General features: G+C 39.0%; 1 protein-coding gene across 17 annotated transcripts in view; it reads right to left on the bottom strand.

The window, feature by feature from the left end:
• Positions 1-21,660, bottom strand: part of SORBS2 (sorbin and SH3 domain containing 2) — a 158,138-nt gene extending 136,478 nt beyond the window's left edge. For 3 of the 17 annotated variants that reach the window (XM_040556548.1, XM_040556552.1, XM_040556550.1), the window contains exon 1: positions 21,208-21,658. The gene's annotated coding sequence lies outside the window, so the exon portion shown is untranslated. Of the gene's footprint in view, positions 1-21,207 lie in introns of all 17 variants that reach the window. The other 14 variants (XM_040556557.1, XM_040556558.1, XM_040556560.1 and 11 more) reach the window with 8 other exon arrangements.
• Between the last annotated feature and the right edge of the window lie 686 nt (positions 21,661-22,346).

The raw sequence follows: 22,346 nt of genomic DNA, 5'->3' as shown, positions 1-22,346 counted from the left end.
CTAAGCTGGAAGCCAGTGGTTTTTTTCTAGTTTGTGTCCCAAGTTTCCAGTTTCAGCATCAGTGCTATTTTGGAAACTTAGTGACATGAAGCTGCTGGCACTCCATTTTTTTCTACCATGGGCCATTCAGTGGCATGGCAAAGATCTCCTTGTCCCCTTCTTCTGCATTCCCAACCAACCAGCTTAACTTCCCAGCACACAAAAATACCAGGAAAACAAAGTATCAAAACAAATTAATGATGATGGGAAAAGACTGTGGAAGATCTTTTTAAAGCGCTATCACGAAAAAGCTCATTACTTTCATTCAAGGAAAAGTTAGAAGATTTGAAGTTATTCTCTACTCAAAACCTAAAGCAAGCTGGTGTGGTAAAAATGTTATATTTCAATATATATTGGATTTTCAGTCATGTTGTACTTAGCTAAACAGACTCATTTGAAAACACTTTTGAAGTCATGGGTCACCTTAATGTCTAGTTTATTTCTGAGCAGTAACTGTTTGAAAGGTATACAGACACCTGAAAGAGGATGCCAAACACAAGCTACTTAGTAAGCTATTCACGTGGTAAAGCAACACTCATTGCTAAAAATAAGGAAAACTAAGTATATTTGTACCTCAAGACTCATATAAAAAAATCAGTAACTATAATGCACTTATAAGAATAATGAAAAAGCTACCAAGTGTGAAAATAAAGCATAAATTCTTTTTGGATTAGCACAAGAAAATCCCTTCCATTTGGTCCCAACCATTTTTAGTGTTGTAGTTAAAGCAGCTACAATGAAAAAATACAACCCACAAATACTAAATACCAACCTGTCAAATTAATCATTGTTGCTATTTTTTTCCAAATGGCTAGTTTAGTGCTCTTATTTTACCACAAAACTAATTCACAGAAGTTAAAAAGCTCAGTTTATATTTAACTTGAGCTCCATGAACAAAGAGATTTAAGGAATCCAACAGCTTCAATTTTAGACAACATATGATTGTGTGAATTATAGCCGGCTAGAGAGCTATAATGAACAGGTTGAACATGCAGTGCAGTTTAAATAAATACAAGACCTGTACATACCAAAACACTAGTGTCAGATGCTACATAACCTTACTATCCATAGTGCTTTTGTCTGATGGTTACAGGCCAAGCCACCAAACTCTTTTATGTCAAATGTTAATACTACGCAAATATGAAAATAGAAGTATGTTAAAATCACTGTTACCAATACCAATTCAGTACCAAAGTAATGCAATACATGTCTTGGAGCGCAGTATTTCTTTCCTGAAGCATCTTCTCAGGAAGATGATTTACTATTAATATGTAACCCATTCTGGCACCTTATTTCTTCATACACCCTCTGCAACTGGTTTTGCGTGAATGATTTACCTGTTAGCATTTATTTAACATGACAAAAAGACTGTTTCAGTATATACTGATATTTGCTATAAATACTAGATATAAGTCAATTAATCATTACCTACAAGAAACATTAGATGCCATAAATACAATATATATCATCTGGCTCTCAAAGAAATCTAATTATCTGCTCATTATTAGTAAACAGACTTGTCACTATTATCCAGATTATTACCTCATGCTTTTCAAAGGATGACAATAATCATAATTCCCATTTCATGGCTATCAGCAACACCAATTTCACGCACAACATTTCTTTAGTGTCACCCTGTAGTACAATTTAATTGATGGTGAACAGCCAACCATGAGCAAGAAGTGTACAGCACACACTGCTGATGTAGGCATTTGGTTCAAGTCCCCACAGGCTTCATGTCCACACACTACTGGTCAGAGTTCTGACAAACCAGAAGAATCATGATAGATGAGAGATGGAAAATTGTTCAACATGCTGATAGACAGAAAAGCTGCCTAACTTCTCCACTGCAGAGAAATACAGGAAATCTTGACTTTCACTGGGTTCCTAGATCTAACCTAAACACAACTGAGTCACTGAAACTTCACATGCAATGGCTGAAGAATTCTTCTTTTGTGAAGTCAAATGATGTGTGTTTCAAACTATGCAGGTGAATTTATACACCATACAACCAGGTGTAATTACTTTGTTATATTATTCTATACATGTCTTAATTACTTTATCATATTATTCTATATATGCTCTTACTCAGATTTTGTAATAGTAGTGGAGTACCTTCTAGTAACATAATAATGTGCCTAAGTGAATTCCATGCTACCTGTCTCAAGAAGAAACACAAAGAGTATGGATATGTTCTCTACACATTGAAAAAGGCAGGCCACCTATTGAAAAATAAACTGATGCAAGCTTTCGGGACATAGGATTCAGTATTTCAAGAAAGAATGCAGGCATCCAAGTTACTGTCATAGCTACACCTGGAACTTTTTCCTAACCATAAGGAAACTAAAAGTTGCCTCAATCAACTATCAATAGTGACAATATTAAAATACTACATTTTTTCCCAGCATGGCTACAAACAACAGACTCCGAGAAGAGATGCATGTCCCTCCCATAACCCATTTTGAGTCTGGTGCTTAAGCAGCCGTCAGATCACTATTTTTCTATGAAGAGACATTTTGTAAAGAATAGTGAGACTAACGTTTATTAAGAACTCGACAATTTGAGCAATGCATGTTTCAAAGAATTCAAGTTACTGGTTTACTGAAGCAGTTTTGCTCTTATCTACTTATCTGTGGCAGTGCACATGATAATAGTATCTTTATTCAAGACACTTAGAGAAGTGGGAAATTACCTACATCCCTCATGGAAGATGAATTGTAACCTACAGAAGTGACACTCACAGCATGTATCAATACCTTATGGCTTCATAACTCCGGTACTAAAGATCTGGTTAGAGAACTCTCATCTTTCAAAAAACTTTCAAAACAGTAAAGTTTGTTGAAGTCCATACATGGAATTTGCTTTTTTTATTTATTTTTCTATTACTTCATTAGCACATTAGTTTTTCTGTACACACAATTCTATTCTCCAGTATCTCAGCATATCTCAAAATAGCTCTTTACATTCAGAAAGAAGAATGGTGTTCCACCTCACCCAAAGTCTTTGCCATCATCTCCTTCAAAAAATTAATGGTACATGGCCCACCTTGCTAATATCATTAGGTAATAACAAAGTTACTAATATTTTCTCTCCAGGTTTACTATAGGAGTGTTTCATCCACATATACCTTATTAGAAAAACTTTGAAATTGGGAAGGAAGAACAAAAAGAGTAAACCTGGAATTTTATTTTTATTATTATTTTTATTGTTTGGCTCATGATCCTTGGAAAGCACTCAGGACGCTGTCAAGAGTTATCAGCTAATCTCTGAACCAGCAAACGAAGAGAACTTCTGAATATATTTTTTTACAGAAGTGTTTTACTGATAACATTCATACATTTGAGAGACATGGATCAAGAGATTAAGTATGAAGGATCATGCTCTCACTTCATTAATACCAACTGAAGTTTATGCAAAATGGCAGGCGTTTCATGAAGAGTTGCCTGTTCTGTTTTCTCTATAACAAAAGATCTGTGCTCTATTTAAAAGGCGCCATCTCTCTTTAGCCATATCCTGTTCTCATTTTCATCTTTGGAATTTGTTAAGCCTGTTGTCCCCCTTGCCCCCCATGATTATGATAAAAATATTGACTGATGATTGAAAAGATTATCTAAGAACAAAGCCCCTAGAGAGATTTTTGTGAAAGATCTCTTGTAAATAAGCAATTCTGTTATCACAGTAAACTGAGTTTGCTTTGCATCTTAAAATCTGCTTTTCAGGAATCTTGGTATTTCTGAGAAATTCCACAAGGCTACAAAGTGTCACCTACTATCTTCATGGTTAGATACTTCTGAAGATGCAAAAGGCTTTTACATAGAATCAGCATCTATGGATTTGAAATTTTTTTTTACAGTTCTTTGAGATTGAATATATCAATTTATTAAAGTAAAAAGCACCCTCGGATACTTATCAAGACAATATTCTGGACAATTAACCTGTTCTCTGAACAGAAGCTAGAAAGAGGACTAGTACCAGATCTTCTGCCAGTTATCTTTGGCAAAACCTGACTGAATTTCACTGATGTCACAGATTTAGCTTTTAATATCTAAGGACTCAACTATGTTTGTCACTGAAAAGGTTGCAATTTTTTATTAATACAGCACCATATAATATAGAATCCCTTAAGAATTAAAATAGCTTTAACTGCACACCAAATAAATACATTACAACATAATGAGAGACTTCAAGTGAAGTAAAATCTCAAGTGCATTAAAAAAAACAACAACAAAAAAACACAACTATTAAAACCATATTATCTAAAGATTTAGAGCCTCTTCTTGGTCACCTGTTGTAACCAATTTCAATACTTACGCCAGTTCCACATAACTGGCAGCAAACTATATTACTGTTCTCCCAATGAAGTGGAGAACACTATAGTCACTGCAGCTATCACAAACTAGACCAGCAGAATGATATGCCTGCTAAGAGCATTATTTCACTAGCAGAACTAACTTCCTCCGTTCCAAGGGTAAACAGTCGAAAATGTATGGGGAAATAAAGACGAAAAGGCCTTTTTCAGGAAATAGAGAACAGAAGCCTATTGTTTATCTCACTCTCAATATACACCACTAGTACATTGTTTCAAGAACTTCGTACAAGGTCATTCGTCTTTCAGACTCATTTGCTTTTGGAATGAGTTCAACTACTGTACATGTTTGTGTTTGCTGGGGGGAAGGTAGCAGTTCAACTATAAAGCCTAAGCCCCAGACATGTGAACAAGCAAGAACCTTAAACCTGAAAAGCTCACTATGACTTATAAACTCAAATGACTAGGTTTGTTGAACTTGGTACTCAAAAGGATTTTTGAGCCCAAATCCAACATTACAAACTTTAAAAACCTCATTTAGCTATATACAACTGCCAAACCATTGATATATCTTTTAACAGTAGAATTCCCATGCCCCTGTAACTCTTCTGCTAGACCAACAAACCAGTATCTCACCTTGATGAAACCACAACTGTCATGTACAAACTTGGATTTTATCAACCTTGCATCTGAAGGACAGACATCTACAAAACATTCAAGATATTTTCAATTTTCATAAAAACAGTGGAAGACAGTGTTACCCTACCACTTTTTTCTTTCTTCCTTTCTTTCAAAATACTGCTGATAGTCATTAAAACATCTGTCACAGATCCTGAAATCTGCATTAAACTTCTAGGAGGATTTCAGTCACATCTCCCACTTTGCTTACACAGAATGCTAAGCATCAAGCTACAGTCCAGTCTTTTGAGGACACTGGCCCATCACCAGGTTTCTCTTCTGTGGCACTAAGGCACAGTTGCACTAAGGGACATAGTCTATTGACTCTATAGGTCAGGTTGTGGTTGGACTTGATGAACTTGAAGGTCTTTTCCAACCTAAATGATTCAGTGATTCTTTCTTTCCTAGAGCAATTAGAGACCTTGTGTGGTTCACATAACAAGATCCAGACTCTCTTTAGCTTAAAGACAATTTATCTGGGAGAAATGAAAGTTCGAATGCCAACCTCTCCTCCAGTCATGCTGAAATATTAAAACCGGAACAATAAAAGCCTTAGTAGGCCACGGACAGCAACACAACCCCTTCTCAATGGAGCATTGCTATCAGTAGGTTATGAGGTGACACACGCTCCTGTGCATGGCTGCCCCTCACAGTCTCATGCCAGCTGGTCCACACAAAGCAAAAGAAATTCACAGAAGACACACAAGTCCCAGTTCCCTCCTTTTACTTCAAAGCGTTATGCCACAGAGCTCCACATGGCCTAATGTCATTCTGTTCTTTCTTAAACAGCCAGATAATGGCCAGGCCAGCATTACACCTCCGCACTCTGTACTGAGTTTCTATTCCAATTACCATGACTAAATCCACCAAGGAATTAGGCTTCTCAATAATTAACACAATGGTGTTCAGATAATTTGCTAAGCTGCCAATTTTGTAAAGAAAAAATAAGGGACCTACATTACAAATGGTCTTTAATTTTACCAATAAAGCAATTCTAACATTTTCTACTACTCATAGCATAGAGGATAAGGGAAAGCAGACCTACCACAACTGAAGCTTTCAGGCTCTGAATCCCAGGGAGAAGGGAAAGATGCTTGTCAAATCAACACAGCACAAAACCTCTCATTAGAAGTCAATCAAACAACAGTGGTGAGAACCATCTTTCCATAAATATCCCTTTAGTCAGCTTATCCACTGTGCTACTACAATTCACTTAAATGAAAACACACATGCATGTATGCAAAACGTAAAGACATAAGCAACTGCGTAAAGCTTTAAAGGCTTCCAGCTACAAGTAGATAACACTTAAGCGTTTTAGAACACAAGATAGTACTGGTAAAGTTTGATATCCTTCTGAATTGGTATTTTCAAGAGACACTGCTCAAAGGCAATATTTGGTTTTCACCAAAACCAAACATTTGTATTTGGGTTTCCTACTTCCGATTGCAACACATCAACATAAAAAAATGGCTAAAGTCAGCCAAAGCTCACTGACATACAATTGCTTCAGATTCAACTCTGTCTGTTGATAAGTTTTCACACAATCGTGACAGTTATCGATCCCTAAAACTGCAAAGCTGGTAGTTATTTCAAGAGCTCAGCCACATGCCACCACTAGACTCATGCCATTTGCAGCTACACTGCCTTCACTTTTGCTTCAGCTTGCTTACAGGTGAGAAAAGGTGCTGTTGAAACACCTGAGCCCACCGAGCCATCTCCTGCTCCTGACGACAAGCAGTCCTCGGAAGCAGTAAGAATAGCAGAAGTAGAAGAAGAGTAGTAGTACAAGCAGTAAGAATAGTAGAAGAAGAATTACTGCTTTCACCAATACAAGTTGTTGAAGCAGATCTACCCCAATACTGGTATCTTTATCAAGGCCACAGACATCATGAACTCCTTTGGCAATGACATTACTGAATGGACCACTGGAAAAACAAGTCATCTGGTGCACTACAAGGAACATTTGCCCATCTTTTTTGGGGAGGAGAAGTCAACTGCACACGAGCAGCTGACCAGGGAGGTGGCTCAGCACGCCGTGCCTCAGGGCACCAAGGCCATCCGGCCAATGCAGCAGCTCCAAGAACTAACGCAGGTTTTTGCTCAATCTATGTACCACTTTCTGGCAGAATTTGAAGTAAACTTGAACTCTCCTTATGACAATATGTTTTTGCCTCAGACTACACATTTGAATGTCTTTACTTGAGCTGTATCTATAGATTGATTCTGAAATGATTTTCTGATGGAATTGCAGTGACAAACTGGTTATTCCTGAAGGGTGTGAAAACAGATCTGGTTTACAAACTAAGCCATGCCAGCTTGTGAGAAGTCACAAACCATTCTGACTTGGAGCAATAGCTGAAGCAGCAGGCTGAATTTGAGTCAATTCTCCTATTACCCCTCATGCCAAAGGCTTAACAAAGGCTTTAAGTCATCTTGTTCATTTGCTTCATAATAGCAAATTAACAGGCATATCATTCCTGACAGACATTTGATCAGCCTGTTTCAGAAGGCAACCAGCAAGAAAGATATCCCAACTTTATAGACACCACTGCTTACTTTTTCCTAGCTCTAATTGAAGTGTCCTTTACTGTAATTTAACCCTGAAATGTTACTGTAATTTAAGCCCCAAATGACCTGCTGTTCAGGTGATGTACTTATACAGAACCAAGCTCAAATTCCAAACACGCACAAAAAGAAAAAGCAGGACCAGCACTACCCAGCTGCCAGCCCTCAGGTAGGTGCCTGCACCTCCACATTGCATAGCACGCAGACTGCACAGCAAGTTTGAGGGCCTGACGGGTAGCCATACTTAGCAGTAAGGCTTAACCAGCAGAAAACAATAAAGAAAGTAATAGGACTTGAAGAAAATGCTATGTTAGACGTGTCAGATTGTAAGAGATTTCCAGCAGAGTCCCAGAGTTAGGAATCTTAGTCAAGAGCAGAATCACTGATCTCTTTAAAGGTGGCGTGCACCCCTCCACCTCCCTTTATGATCACAAAGTTGTTTCTGCAATCACGCTGAAGTGTTTAGTTCCATTGCTCTCTGATCACAATAAAGCTGCTTCTCTCCCTTCAGCATCTAGTAAGTTAGAACCGGCCTGTCATGCTTATAGCTTCATGCTATTGGTGAGCACAGAATTTATGAGGTTGGGCCTACACAATAAAGACAATAAATAAATTATATACACAAGCTGCGATTCCTGCAGAGAAGTTCAAAAGCTCTAGGACTGCAAGAACAAGAGTGCAAAACCAAGGGCACAAGTGCCATCTGTATCAATGTGCACCTTAGCTGTAGAAACGTTAGCTGTTTCTACATCAGGCTCTCATGGCTTTATGAAGTTAAGTGTGACCCCCAAAATAGGCTGTAGCATATACCCAATTGTTGGTGCCAGAGAGATGCAGACAGTAGCTTCCCCATGTTTTCTTTCCCACCCACACAGCTGTAGATAAATGTAAGGACTCAATATACAAGTTTGTTTGTAACTGGTCACACCGATGCCATCAGTGGGCATATACAGTTGGATGTTGTTGCATAGCAGCATGCTCATACTGCCTTGAAAGACGAAAACTACAGTGGCCTTTTTTATTAATATTATTAATTGCATACATTATGCTCAGAATTATACAAGAAAAAAAAAATCTCATGTCCTGGAGAACTTGCAACTGATTTTTTCATCAACTATCTTGACGCTATGTTTACATTATTCAGACTGATGCTTTCCAGACAGTCCAAATAAGTAGAGACAGTTGTAACTTTGTGAGAGAGAAGTTATTTAAGTATGTTAGAGAATGGGAATGATGAGCAGATGGAAGCTTCTAAATGATGCTTTTTTATTTTTGGTGGTAAGTACCCTGGTTAATCTCTTCTGTAAGATATATCATGATTAACAGGAACTCCTAAGCAGAAGAGTGCTCCATTCCTGTTCAAACCTCTATTTCTGAAGGTCATAATTTCCCCAGAGATGCGACAGTCCCTCATGCTAGTAGCTTGGATTGAAAGAAGGACTTGGCTTCAAGGAAGTTCTTCAATTTCCAGTGCTTCCAAAGCTGAAGTTCTAGCAAAAATGCCTACATCCATACATCCCCCAGTGGATATGGATATTCTATAACCAAATTGGCCCTAGCCCATTAAGAGGATGCCTGGAAATCAGTGCTGAGGTTTTGTTTGTTTTGCCTTCTTGTTAACAGAAGCACATTAAGTACATTGTCATTTATCACGCATTGCTTCAACTCTTGCTAAGTGAAAATGAGAGCTCTTTCACGGTTTTTGTTTGCTATTTGGTTTCCCTATAGTACCATTAATTGTCAAACATACTAGTCATTTGAAATATTTGTTTGAGCTATATTCATGCTTCTCCTAGCTGGGGAAAGACAAGCTGATGTTTGCTGTGTATAAGGCAAAACAGGATGTTACAGCTGCATTGCGAGCTGTTCCATGCTGGCTTCTTTGCAGGACATTACTTATTTTTCACTAACAGAGCTAGACTCTTTTTTTAAGTGGCACCTACAGCAATGACAAGACAGAAGTCTTTGCGGGTGACATTTAAAGGTTTTTTTAAGCAATTTCCTAATTTTCCTCCCTCAGTACACTTTCACCGCTGATTAGTAATGAACATCAGTAATTAATATAAAAATCCAGAACTGCAACCATGTTTTTCACCATAGGCTTCCTTGCTGCATAGAAAAATTCTTCAAGATAGTCCATAGACACAAATTTAAAGTAACACTTTCTTGCTATCTCAGATTTTGGTAGCCAGTATTCATACACATTGATGGGCTACATGCACTTTTCAAGAGCTGCTGTGCACACACCTTATGTAAACCAGGCCTTAAGGGATCTGAGGTGACAGAACAAAGGCCAGCAATAATGAGGAAGGCAGAGAGAAATGCTCTTGAGAACACTTTCAAACAGCAAGAAACTCACATGATATGACTACATGTATTTTGCACGTTGTGTAAAGGAAGCAGCACCTCTGCACATACCATAAACCTAAATCCCCAGCAGCTGAAGTTATAAGGAAGAAGGCTTGAAGAACAGAAATGAAAACATCACAGTCTCATTCGGGCAGATCCTAAGGCATGTGAGAACCGGAAAACAAAGCTAATATAATTTAAAGTAGTTATTCCATTTTGTATCCCTAAAGTTGTACATTTATTAGGTAATTTCCTCTTTGAACAGCAAACATATGGAAATGCGGATTTCCCTTCCTAGAAATTGTTTACTTCCTGAGAACTTCAACATCCTCTGCTTTTCAAAGTCATCCACCTATTATTTATAAAAACCGAAAGACCTGTTTTTGCCTCAAGGTTTTTTAATTTTTCGTTAGTTTGGTCCTGGTCAAAACAAACTCTCAATTCTAATCCTTAGACAAAGATCAGTAAAAAAGTAAAAATAGACTAGCAAAAATATGTACTTAAAGGATGAAGACAGTGACTTTTGCTATCCTCTGCTTCTAGAATGGCTTGAAAAATTTACATATGTGGAAAAATAAATTTGAGAGGTTTAAAGGTAAATTTTTTCTATTAAATTTACAAAAGATAGTTAATTTTTCCAGATTTCTATCTTACCTCTTGGAAGAGAATGTAGAGATAAGGACATTGTTAAATTAGCATTGTATATACAAACATCAAAAGCAGGCATTTTTAACATCTCAGCAGAAGTATGGTTATAACAAATTTAGTGTTCAAAATGTTATGCTCCATGCATTGCTTTGCTTTCTACTACGGAGCACTTCACATGCAATTTAAACTCATGCACATTTGATTTCTATGGCAATTAAACAAATTGCTCATAAGGAAAATATTAGAAAAGCATTTTATTTATTTATTAGCCTTTGCATTTGGATCAGAAGGGTGAAAAGAGATGACACACGACTGACGGTTACCTAAAGACTATGTTTTGAAACCACAGTACAATGGGTGTAGGAAATCACTAATAGTAGTTTTACATAGTACCTGTACAGCTTTGGGTTATTTATAACAAAATCAGCTAATGATAGACTGGTGGGATGAACTAGAAACATGTGAATCTCGATCAAAGTCTAAACTGTCCCACAGTCAAGTGCTTCAAACCATTTTTATAGTACTTTTAAAAACAGAAACAGCACTGAAGTAAGTAAAAAACCCCTCTATGCTATAAACTTATGTGATTGATACTTTAAAAAGTCAGCATACAAAATCTTCTTATGATAACATATCAAAACATTACAGCCTTGATGATGGCAACTTGACAGCTCTATTTCCTGATTCAGCCTCTTCATAAAAGTTGACCCCTTAGCTTCATTTAGATGGTGACATTTCGAACTTTCACATATTTCCAATACAGACAGCATAAAATAAAGCATGATAAAACACCAAAACCACACAGACTTTAATTTTCAAGTCTGATTGGCATTTGTGGGCTCCAATCCTGAAGTGCACAGCATAATTTCAGAGTAGCTTCTGATGTTTATTAAGTTTTAGAATGCAGAATTATGCATCTACCATGAAATCCAAAAATGATTTTAAAAAAGTGTGCATATAAATGTAAAACCATTTTCAGTAATAAATACTGTAAATGAGGTGGGCAGATTCATTCAGATGATGCTGATCTTTTCAGCACGGATTTAACTAATGATAAGACTTAATTGCCTACCTGCATTTAGAAAAAAAAAATCATTGTTTCAAGTGATGGAAATTGACATAAGTACTACATTTTTGTTCAGCTTATTTGAACCTTTCCAGTATTTTACTAGGAATTTTAGGCTAGGGGATTAAAAAAGGTTAGATTATAAGGCTTTTTCAGTGGGAAAATTTCAGCAGTTACAGCAGGAGATACTCATTTACGGGTAACAAATTAGACTGCAATGTTTTGAAAAAAAAAACCTAGGCGTACAGATTTTACACTCATACTGTATCATTAGATTTTACATACGAAAGATGCAACTTTGTCATGGCATTATCAGCTACTAGTTCTGAAAAATGCTTGTAACGAACATAGAGAGAAGCTGTTCCTAAACCTAGTGGAAAATAAAACCTATAGAAGTCTGATTAAGATTTAGACAACACTGAAGGTGATGGTAGAGTTATATAGATTTCTGAGAAGGCTACACATAAGAAAGCTTGCAGTGTAATTTTCTTTTAAGTCACGTATGAACTCAGGCCATCTTCAAGCTTCTGGTCAGCTGATAATTTGAAAAATCAAGTATGTGCACTGAAACAATTCACATTTTGCATGCTTGATACACAGGTATATAAAGCAAAACACACAGAAGATATCCCACTAACATTCTGAAACACTTTGTCCCAACCAAAACAATTCCCATAAAAAAACAAACTACTACCAGGTATTGGAAACATTTTTTGTAGTAAGAAAACAGACAAATATACAGAAAGTATAAAAACAATGGACAGAAATCAGAAAAGAGAATCTTAAGCAAATATACAGATAAAGCAGAAGGAGCGGATAGCTCAAAGTGTAAATAGCTTTTTCAAATCTGGTTTGGGAAACTGACTTCAGAATTAGAGAATCAAGTATTATTCTTTTATAGTGGCCAGATGGACAGAGCAGTGCAGCAGCTTCTCTCGTGAAGTGTTACTCTTGCATCTTACCTGCTGCCTGACCCCTATCCACAGAATCGCATTATTCCATTGCTGGTGGAAGACAGCTAGAGACAGTCTCATTGCGATAGGGAGGCTCAAATAAGTATCTGTTTGAAACTTCTAATGCTTCATTCTAAAGTGTTTGTGAGCAGCCAAAGCTTAACCATTTGGTTATAAAACTGAATTGCACATAAAGGACTCAACTGCAGAAGGGGATCACAACTTGCTTACAAATCTGCAAAAGAATTAAAATTCTAAGAAAGTGTACATCTAGACACTAAATACATGAACATCTGTGACATGTGCTGACATGCTGTGTGTAAGTCAGAAATTTGACTAGAATGCTAATAATGACATTTATTTAAACACACAAAAATCGAGTATATGAATTTCTCAAGAAGCCACCTCATTTTTCCTCACACCTGCTTCCCTTCACTCTCTGGAACAGCATGGTATAGTTTATCCTGATGAGATTGACTTTTTAAAATTTAATTTATTTATTTTTTTTTGCCCCCTATCAGGAATGCTGTTGTTTAGGCCTCTGTCATCACACAATTTAACTACAGTATCTGGGCCCCTACTTTTTAGTAATGTTGTCTGATCAATGTAAAATGTGCCCCATGAGCCCACTCTAGCTTTTGGCTTTGAGGCCACCACTCTCATTTGCCTTGGAATAGTGGGCACACATTGTCCACCAGTGGGCATACAGCTGCCTCCTCCTCTTCCCACCACCACAATTCTCTCTCCCCTCTCTTCCCTTTCTAGAGCTGTCACAGTTCTCTCTGCTTGTCTACTCTTGCAACTCCCAAGGCTCTCATCACAGCTTTGTACAACTTCTGCTTGGATTCTCCCACATACGCTTCCATTCATTTGTAACAGACAGTATCTGTCTAGCATAAGAACACTTCCCAAGTTTATCTACCAAGATACTATTTGCTTGTTCCTCCAATCCCTTCTAAATTTTAATTTCTGCTAAGCTGCCTACAGGAAAAGAGGAAAGTACTGGTATTACGGTTGAGTGGTCAGAGACATTTGTGAATAAATCTATTTTTCAGTTTACCTTTGGAATCGCGTGTGATCCCTCTCGTGTGCCTAACACCTAGTGCAAAGAGAACTCAACTCCAGTCCCGTCTTTGCACGGTGATGTTCTAATATTGACAGAAACAATTACTTAAATGTAGTTTCCTTTCAGACAGCAACTAAGACGACAGTCTTTTTATCCGTTCATTAGGAAATAATTCGTCTGCCCTTTCTCTTCTGACAGCTAATGATACCGAGAGAGCATGCCAGAACTGGAAGTAGAACACGTCTACATAGAAACAGTAGAACACTTGCTGTTGTACAGTTCATACCTGTTACTTAGTCATACTGATGTATTTATCTTCACTCATGGTTTTATCTAAACAGTAACTGATCTACACTTTAAAGAACTGTATTTAAGATGATTACACCACTAAATACTACGCGAAGTAAACAAATTCATACCTGAATTAATTTAACACAACATCTCCACAATTATTTTTGTTTTGCTTTTAAGAAAACCATTGCCTTAAACCGGAAGGCATCTTCCTAATGCTTCACTATAGTATGTATTAACTAGAACAGGTGCAGATTTCCAAGCTATTTTCTAGGGTTTGCAGTTCTGATAATAAAATGTGTCCTGAATCTGGCCTTTGCCCAAGACCATAAATCTGTGAATAAAATGCCGCTGTCAAAAGCACAGGAAAGTGTAAATCTACAGCTATGCGAGTAATGAATTAAAAACCTCTCCTGTATTTGTTTAAAAGTAGAAGCATAATCTACAAGGCTCAGATTACATGATCTATATCTGCAGAGTGACCCTTAAAGAGGTTTGTTAGAGAACTGAATTTGCCTCAATATCTCTGTTTTGCATGTATGTCAAAACAGAGCCTTTGGTTTGGTCTTTATTCTGCTGTCAGACCTGTCAACACCTCGCTTAGCTCTCACACAGTAGCACTTCATTTGATTAGCCTCTTTTATATTTTGTTTATTCAAAGCAAACCATTTGATTGCATTGCTCACACTGAAATTATTTTCTTGAGATTCCTAAGAAGTACAGATTTGTCCAGAAGAAAAACACTGCAATTAACATGAATCTGATTATCTGGGAGAATGTCACTGCTCAGAGATCCCTGTTAATTAGAAATTCACTGGAAATAAAATTAAATAAAAATAATGTTGGCAACTGCTGGCTTCTGTCTTAAATTGCTCATTAAAACGTGTAAAATGCATAACTGGCTAGAAGGAGCAGTGTGATATACACAATCAATATGACTTAAGTGATGCATACCGAATATTTTCCATCACCATCCCTTTGTGATGCTACTGCTTGCTCATCTCCAAAATCCTTACTGTATGTTAAATAGAAAAGAAAATAGAGGGTTGATACGTGAAACAGACAATAGCTGCTTAACACCTGAAAAAAAGTTAAAGCACAAAATGCACAGAAGTCAGTAGTGTGAGCTCCATGTTAAAAGGGAAGCTTTCATTAGATACTTTACCTAGGCCAGTCAGCCTCAAAAGCTACAGTCCTTTTGAAATTCAAAACCTCCACAGAAGTCTCATGGTGTTTAAAAGCAGTATATCAAGCCTAAACTGGGGACATCTAATCCATTAGCCCACCTGCTTCACTGCAGAGAGCAAAACATTCTGTGCTACAGATTTACTGAACAGCCTTCCTAAAACACCGTTTGTAGTTCTCACCAATTACTAATCACCTCATACCAATGATTCCATCCTTATTTGCCACAGCCAAACTACAAAAGTTCTCATTATCTGCATAATAGAGTAGAGAAATTGAGGTTCTCAAATGAGCATGAGATTCAGGGAGAAACAGGCATTTAGTATCTTACAAATCTCATTTTGCACCTGCTTGAATATTTGGTGCCAACATCTTGGATTTCAGATTACATTTATGCTTACAAAAAGGAAATAATTCTGTTTTTATACTCATTGTGTATCATTTTTAATATTAAGATAAAATGGACAAAGACAACATTTAAACATCCAATTTATTTATGTTTACACTACACTTAGTTCGCTTAGTTCTGTGACTGTGGATTGCTAAGTTTCCCTTGTGGACACTTGTAAGGGTGAAAATACTGTTTATATTTATAAAAACAGACCTCTGTAGCAATGTGTGCAATTCCTAGTTCATGCATTTTTCACACATCAGAAATGATCCAGACACCTGCATCATGGACAGCCTCTCCCTTCTCATTTCCTAAAATGAAACTTTGGCGAAACAAAGGCCTTTCAGAAACAATGGCCTTTTAGGCCTTCCAGGCCTAGTCAGTCCTATGGTGTATCCTTGCTATAGTCTGATTCAAAGCAGTTTATGAGATTAGCTGCCAACAGCGATTAAATGTTTTATTTATATTTAATTTTATTCCGATCAGGAGACCAGAAGTAGTCTTAACACTAACTGCCATGAATTGAAATTTGTACTCTTACAGGTTTTGTGGTAGTCTACCATACTTCTACACTTCATGTCATTAATTACAGTAAAAATATAAATCTGACCACCCTGTTTCCATAACTCCACCTTTTCTATACATAGTAAGCTGAAGAACTAATCTCTCTTCCACAAATTACATTCCAGAAATCCCTATTTCTATTCCTTTACTGGTGTTACTTACAGCTATATCTAGAGACAGGTCACTATATTTTATGACAAACATTGACCAGATCTCTGTCAATAGGAGCCTATTCATCTTTTAAATTCGTACATCAGGTACAAATATTTACACCATGTTGACAAAGGAAAATCTGCTGCATCTTCTGGACCTTCATCACTTACCATGGACAAGATGTTTAAGTAGTTATCTGCACCTTATTGCAAAGTGGCATGGTTTGCAAGGTTTGCACACTTGTGCCTATCCATGCTTTTCCCACTGAAATATATATGGCTTTATCAAACATAACACTCAAGGTTCTCTGTGGTGACAAAGCTTTACGTTCAGGCTGGAGTGCAAGTCTGAGGACTTGCAATGTACTCAAAAGAACACACGTTTGCTACATCCTGCTCCTGATGCAGTTGCTACACCTTCTCATCATGGGCTACACCATGCAACCCTAAGCCTCTTAAAGAGCATTACAGCTACCGTTCAGTATTACTGTGGCTGAACTAGGAACTCACCTCTTGTCACTCCTAAAAGAAAAATGTCAGTAAGGAGCAGGACCCACTGTTTTTAAATTGTTTGGGAAAAAACAAAACCAAAACAAAACACAAGGACCTTTCCAGCTAATTTGACCTTCAGTCATAACTACTGATTTCCTATTAGTAGAACTGTTGATCCTAAAAACAAACACAGCCTTAGACAACAATGCATTTTACCACTTTTATAATCCTGTAAAAGGTTGATTTCTCAGCTATGAAAATTGCAGTTATTGATTCCCTTGGGCTTCCTCCACGCATCTTTGCCTGTCTTTTTGGGTCCTGAAGGAGCAAAAGAGTAAAAACCACTATGCTTGTGGACAAACCTAGCTAGTCAGCAACCACTGCTGAACTAGGGGTAACTTAACTTACCCATCAGACAATTCAGCTGTACACTGCTTTAATACTTGTACATAAAATGCAAGACAAATGCCCTACAAAAAGTAAAGCTTTCAACATTATTTATCTGCTGAAAAGGCTAATGAAAAAGTTTATTGTGTAATGTAACTGTAGTAAAGACTGGGAGGAAAAAGGATTGCTTTTCCTGCTTATTTCCCCACCAATCCTTTGAGGCTTGGGATTCTCAGCATCAGCTGTTTATATATATATATATATACATACACACACACACATATAAATACATATATATATATTATGTTACTTAAGTTATTTAAGAACACAGAACTACATCTGTCCTATTCAACCCCTTGATGGTGGCTGGTGACGTTTTTAAGGGTGGATGGGTCAGAACACCATTCTTATTCAGTACAGAAAGATTAAAATTAAGTCTGTTTAGGGAAAGAAGCTAGCAATAATAGGAGAAAAGGCTCAGCGTTTGGAATTTCCTGCTTTACAACAGCATTAGCTATGCTGTATCACTGTTATGGAACAATAGGTTTGAACAGAAAAATACAGTTAATGCTTCAAAAAAACTGAAAGCAAGAGTAAATCTAGAACGTTGTCATTCGGCATGCTTTTACTCAAAGACACATGCTGCCCTTTAAGTATTTACTTCTGTCCACTATCCCACCATAATTCTTCCCATACTTGAGGTTTTCCATAGAATCAGTGCCTTTGAAAGTCTTTTTAGCTTTTTAGACTGGGCTCAAGACCATTAAGAAACTTCATAATTACAGAAGTGTTGTCATCTCCTCGAGACTTTTTTTTTTTTAATTTATTGTTACAGTAGAATACTTTTGTTAAAATGCTTGCATGAAAAGAATCCATACTATTTGAAGAAAAATGAAGATGGACTGAATATTATGGTAGTCATCTCTAATAGGAAGCTATGCACTACATCCAACAGAATACGAAGAAAATACAAACTGTCAATGAGTAACTCACTTGATGCAATACTGAAACAGTGACAACAAAAAGATCAGTGTAGTGGGACACTATCAAGCCACACATTTATAAAATTCAAGATTACAAACAATCCAGAATTGTTAACTTGTATGTCTATGTTATGCAGACAGACTTGCTGGAGCAGAAATACTGTTTCAAGGTAACATCTGATGCAATTTACGAGCTCCAGATGCACCCTCGTCATTGGTGTACTATACTCAATACCTGATCCTTCCAACACAGAGGTGGAATTTGGCCATTCCACGGTATTAATGTTATACAATGTACCCTAATCTGGTACCTGAGTGTGTTTTCTGGGCACGTGCTATCTGTATTTTTACTCACAGGTTGGTCTTATATGTAGGCGTACTGCATTTTGGAGACTAGTCCATAGGCTGAGGGTAGGTAATGTTCTCACACCAGCTCTCTCACAGGGTTACTGTGCTCCACAAACCACATGGTTGGTTGATGCTTATCACTGTTTGCTCAAAGCTAGTGATTTTAAACAAACATACCAAACAACTGTTACAGCACTTGATTAAACCTTCTTTAGCCATCCTGTTTGTTCTTGCTATTTGCACCTGCTACTATGATACTACATTTTAAGATTGATCTGCCTGCTTTTGCTTTGTTGGTAACCTGTTTATGATCACAATACATGGTTCCAAGGTCACCTTCTAAAGTCATCTCTCTCAAAAAGTGACTAATGTTAAACCATGACAGCTGGTGATATGTACATCACTGCAGACCAAGAGTCTGACTTTGCATAACCTACATTTTCAAATCATATATAATCATTTCTTGGATTGAAATCATCATGGCTCTACTGAATCCTGAAAAACTTCTACACTTCAGCCAGAACTTGATCACATCCTTTCCATTTCTGAATAGTCCAATTTTTCTTCTGTCATATTATTCTCAAGGTCTTCTTGGTAACCTTCTGCTTATTAACACTTTTCAGCTGATTATGAGCTGAAAAACACCCACCTTCTATGCCCATTTGCTTTTGACACCAGTGACAGGATTCTACCCCTCCATGCCTTACATCATGTACAATTAGCCCATAGTGGAGACACTCTTTACTTAGCTGCTGTTTCTTACCTCCATCTCATTAAAATTCTTCCTCCAAACTATATTCTATTGCAGCACCTCCATGGCCATTACTGAGAGTCACCAATTTGATTTACAAATAGCTCAGAAGGATCAGATGTTGCCAAAGAGACCGTAAGGAAACAGGGAAGCTGGGAATTGATATGAGAAAAAAGACAAAGGGAGAACAGCAGAATGGAAAGAATGCATAACGCTGTTCTCAATAATAATAGAGACTAATAAGATGCATCTATCAGCACCTAACTGGGTGTACACTGTTTACTGATTTGTCGTAATGAATCCTGCCTCACATGCTTTCTAACACCATAAATTGTTCACAGTGAGATATGTCCACCTCAAACTGTAAAATCCTCGACATTCTGCTTACTGCTATATCTGTAGCTCTTACTGTTATAATAAAAGCTCTCTTTGTTAGAGGGTTACAAACACCTTAAAGGAAATGCTAGCTTAGCTTGTTTATCATTTTCATCATAATTACAGACTCAATCATGAATATTCATGTAGTACCACACTGTAAATACGCATTCCACTTTATAGAACACAGATGAAAGCAGCTCTCTCAACAACTTACTGTGTGACCCCTACACATGGGTATAAGAAAGGACTCGGGGTGTGCATTCACCCATTAACAAAATCCTGCAATGGTTCAAGGAAGATGGAGCTTTTCTAATGGAGAAAATGCATGGTAGCAATCCATTTATAAACTGCTATTTCCAAATGCGTGTCTCATTTGGGGGATGGTTGCTGACCATGCTTGTCCAAATACCTTTGCAGGACATATACACAGAAATAACACACTGGAATTTGGCTCCTAATTACAGAACACTGGTTACTAATTTAACTATAAAAAATACCAGACCTCAAATTCCTCATCCGATGTCTTCTCAACTGTCCAAACAAATGGCTCATTTCAGTGTAACTGAAATCCACGTAATTATTAAGAATTAAACCAATTATTATTTCATTTTCTGTAGCTGCAAAGTAAATCAGCATGTTTGGTTCAGTTGTCAGAATAATTTAATGCATTTCAGTATCAGGTAATTCAGAATACATTTGGAAGTTCACGAAATGCTACCTTTAATATAAAAATTTGTATTGATGCATTGTAGTTTTATTGACCTGCTTCTAACTATAGCTTTCATCACTAAAACAGATGTGTTGCGATTAATACCTATCCAAAGGAACTCATTTTGCATCGAAAATCTACAGCATTAGCCTACAGCCCCCATCAGACGACTTATCCTGTTTCCATTACCGCCTTATATTCGTCTTGATGTTTTTATTTGTTCTAGCTTTGGGTAGAAAGCCTGCTGCCGAGATCGCTCAATAAAAGTTTAACCGTCTTGTGCTATTAACGTGCTCGTGCTCCATGTGGAGTGCTGGTTTCCTTCCTTTTATTGAATGCCAAACGGAGGGACACAATGGGCGTGTTGTGCTCCGTGCAGCACGGTATGCGCGATATCTTCGGAAGGGAGGTGTGAGCTGGCTGCGATACCACTGCTCTTAGCAGCACAAGTACCACGAACTAATCAACCACAGCGCTGGGGCATGCAGCCCACTGAAGGCTGGTGAAAAGAGCTGCTTTTTATTATGACCTACATACCGCACGGCAGCAGCCGGACAATTTGAGGCTAGTTACGCTGAGGCTGAGCACAATGCACGAATTCTAGTAACGAAGAACTCATTGAGTTAAGGCTTTATGAATACGTCTGTGAGTTTGACGATGCGTTATACCCCACGGCATCCTGACAGCACAAAGCACGGTGGGAAACAAACAACAAAAAAAACCACGTTTTAATAGAAAACGCGAGCATATAGCTTTATCCCCTATCGGAGGCATCCTTTTGCATCGGCAACCTCACGGCGCATCGCGTTGAGACACCGACCAGCACGGATAAAGCAATCGCACCGACACCCCCGCAACCCCACAAACCCCCCCGGGTCCGAAGCCGCCCTTTAGGGGCCGAGATACCTGCAGCAGCCGGGTCCCCGCTGGAAGCCTCGCTCGGAGGGCGGCTGCACAGAGCGGGGAGGCTCCTCGCCGGCACCACGCACCTGCTGGGTGTGCGGCAGGGAAAGGCACCCGCTGCTTCCCCCGGAGCTCCGGCTTCTCCCCCGGGAGCTGCTAGCGAGCGGCTGCGGGAGCGCTGCGGGGCAATCGTGCCTCTACGGGGCGGAGCGCGGCTGGACAGCCTGACAGCAGGTCCGCAGCGGTGCCTCGCCGCATCCCGCCTCCTCCGAGCGGCCGGCGGCACTCCCCGGCTTGTCAAAATGGCAGCCGCGACGCCCGTTCCTCCTCTCCTCCTCCTCCTCCTCCTCCCTCGCCGAGGTCGGCGCTAATTGCGCGGCGCCCCGCTCCCCGCACGCAAAATGGCTGGGCCCTGCGGCGCGGCGGCACGGAGCCCGCTGGGCTGCCCCGGCTTTACGCTGCCATGGCAACGGCCGCCCGCCCGGCCCCGGCACGCCCCCGGCCGCGCAGCGCCGGCCCCGCTGCCCTGAGGGACCCCGCCGCCGGTGCGGGCCCCCAGCAGGGAGAGGAGGCAAGGTCTGAACCGTGGAGAGCTGCTGGTGGACATGTGCTGTCCTCGTCTCCCATCTCGAGCACCGAAGGAGGCAGCACGCAGGCAGCGCTCCTCCACCTGAAGTTTTGAGAAATAGTGGGGAGAAGTGTCCAAGCATGCCGTACCTGACACGCAAAAAACTGAGTGTTAAGTGGAGGAAGATTTCTTTCAGCCCCTACCTAATCGCTGACAGGGCTGGGCTTTCTTTGCACAACAAACCACGGCTTTCCTTGCGAGGTGTGGCACTTATACAGGGTTATAGGGCCACATGAGGTTTACCATCCCTGCTGCTCCACCCCTCCAAGCCGAAGCTCTGCCACCGGGGCCCAAGACACCCACTGGTGTCTCAGTGCAGTCCCAAGCTGAGAACTGAGGGCCGCTGTGGCAGGTTTACACACTTCTGTCCCTAGCATCTTTACACTGGTGCCCTTGTGTGAGCAGTGGTTTCTCTGAAAGTATTGCAAGAGGAGAATGGTCTGCAGGGGACTACCATTTGTCTCACTGGGGAAAAAGGAGGTAAATTGTTTAGATTTCTGACATGACAGGGCTG

This window comes from Cygnus olor, chromosome 4 (assembly GCF_009769625.2).
Source record: "Cygnus olor isolate bCygOlo1 chromosome 4, bCygOlo1.pri.v2, whole genome shotgun sequence".
NCBI classification, from domain to species: domain Eukaryota; kingdom Metazoa; phylum Chordata; class Aves; order Anseriformes; family Anatidae; genus Cygnus; species Cygnus olor.
Note: the sequence above shows the minus strand (reverse complement) of the source record. Positions and strands in the feature narration are given on the sequence as shown.